At 45.5% G+C, this 2,321-nt stretch overlaps 1 protein-coding gene across 3 annotated transcripts in view; it reads left to right on the top strand.

Annotated features, from left to right (window-relative positions):
- Positions 1 to 2,321, top strand: part of CHLSN (cholesin) — a 279,333-nt gene that overhangs the window by 125,793 nt on the left and 151,219 nt on the right. The window lies entirely within an intron of this gene.

Genomic DNA, 2,321 nt, shown 5'->3' with positions numbered 1-2,321 from the left:
ATAACACGCGGTGTACTGCAAGGACGTCCTTTCGTTTTCAGGTTGTGAAATGGATGGGATATGGGATTTCTTACTTATGTAATAGAGAAATGCAGAATCGGCAGTTTCTCACTTTATATGTTAGATGTGACTTTCTTTCCGGCGTCCTGATGTTGGTCACGGGAAGATGTGAAAAATGTTACCTTGCATTTCAAGTGCAGGTTCTGGGCAGAAAGTTAGCTACCCTATATGTGTCATCAGAAAGTGACCTATTGTTTAAAGAGGATCTGAAAAGGCCACATCATTGAAATAGAGGCTTCGAGCCAAATAAAATGTCTTTTTAATTTTTTAGTTTCTCATCTCTGTTGCAAAGATATTAGCTAGTAATGTTTAGATTCTAATTCATATTAAGCCAAAGGGGAAGTTACCAGAGATTGTTCTTTTTTCCCATGTTTGACCAATCATAAACAGGATGTGTCATGCACGGAAAAAAAAAAAACATACCGTCATAAAAGCTTAGAAGGTGCTTTTTCTTTGAGACCTGTAATAGCACACAGCTCTCTTCTGTGATCAGTGCAACACCTGTGTAGAATACAGCAGAGCTATGTCTCATTACAAACACCACTAGGAGCTTTCATTTCACTGCAGTTTGTGTGGGTTTGTGAGGGAGTACAGCTGAGCTAGGTTTCATCACAAACACCACTAGTGGCTTTTATCTCACTGCAGTCTGTGTGGGGGGAGGGGGGAGTACAGCAGAGCTATGTATCATTACAAACACCACTGTCAGCTTTCATCTCACTGCAGTCTGTGGGGGAAGGGTGGGTACAGCAGAGCTATGTGTCATTACAAACACCACTAGTAGCTTTCATCTCACTGCAGTCTGTGTGTGGGGAGAGGGAGTACAGCTGAGCTATGTCTCATTACAAACACCACTAGTAGCTTTCATCTCACTTCAATCTATGTGGGGTGAGTGGGGAGTACAGCAGAGCTATGTGTCATTACAAACACTACTGTCCGCTTTCATCTCTCTGCAGTCTTTTTGGAGGGAAGAGGAGCACAGCAGAGCTGTGTGTCATTACAAACACCACTAGTAGCTTTCATCTCACTGCAGTTTGTGTGGGTTTGAGAGGGAGTACAGCTGAGCTAGGTTTCATTACAAACACCACTAGTGGCTTTTATCTCACTGCAGTCTGTGTGGGGGAGGGGGGAGTACAGCAGAGCTTATGTGTCATTACAAACACCACTGTCAGCTTTCATCTCACTGCAGTCTGTCGGGGAAGGGTGAGTACAGCAGAGCTATGTGTCATTACAAACACCACTAGTAGCTTTCCTCTCACTGCAGTCTGTGGGGGGCAGGGGGAGTTCAGCAGAGCTATGTATCATTACAAACACCACTAGTGGCTTTTATCTCACTGCAGTATGTGTGGGGGGAGGGGGAAGTACAGCAGAGCTATGTGTCATTACAAATACCACTGTCATCTTTCATCTCATGGCAGTCTGTGGGGGGAGGGGGGAGTACAGCAGAGCTATGTGTCATTACAAACACCACTAGTAGCTTTCCTATCACTGCAGTCTCTGTGGGAGTGAGGGGGAGTACAGCTGAGTTAGGTGTGGTTGCAAACATCACTTTCAGCTTTCATTTCAGGATTTCAGGGCATTGTCAGTTCTGCTGCCCCTCCTCCCCCCACACCGACTGCCTGAGGGACACAGAGCTACGCTGTACTCTACACAATAGGTGCTGTGATCACGGAGGAGAGCAGGGTTGTGTGTTATAACATGTCTTACAATATCATACAGAGAAAGCCGATTCTAAGCTCCTCCGGGGACATGTGTTTTTTTTTATTCTGCATGATGTTGCCTGCTTATGATTGGTCAAAATTATGCATCAGAGAAAGTATACGCTCCCCAGATAAGAATCTGTGGTAATGCCCCTTGGTCTAAGCATAAATTACAATCTAAACTTTGACTCAGACCCTATTTGTTTGTATAGTACATTTGTGTAGGGGGAGGGTAAGTACAGCAGAGCTGTGTGTCATTACAGACTCCACTGTCTGCTTTCATCTCACTGCAGTCTGTGTGTGGGGAGGGGGAGTACAGCAGAGCTATGTGTCATTGCAAACACCACTAGTAGCTTTCATCTCACTGCAGTCTGTGTGTGGGGAGGGGGAGCACAGCAGAGCTATGTGTCAGTACAGACTCCACTGTCTGCTTTCATCTCACTGCAGTATGTGTTTGGGGAGGGGGAGCACAGCAGAGCTATGTGTCATTGCAAACACCACTAGTGGCTTTCATCTCACTGCAGTCTGTTGGGGGAGAGGTGGACTACATCAGAGCTATGTGTC

Source organism: Phyllobates terribilis, unplaced genomic scaffold (genome assembly GCF_046119375.1).
Source record: "Phyllobates terribilis strain yellow unplaced genomic scaffold, ASM4611937v1 Scaffold_9__5_contigs__length_417890890, whole genome shotgun sequence".
Taxonomy (NCBI): Eukaryota; Metazoa; Chordata; class Amphibia; order Anura; family Dendrobatidae; genus Phyllobates; species Phyllobates terribilis.
The sequence above is the reverse complement of the archived record's forward strand: the minus strand, read 5'-3'. Positions and strand labels throughout refer to the sequence as shown.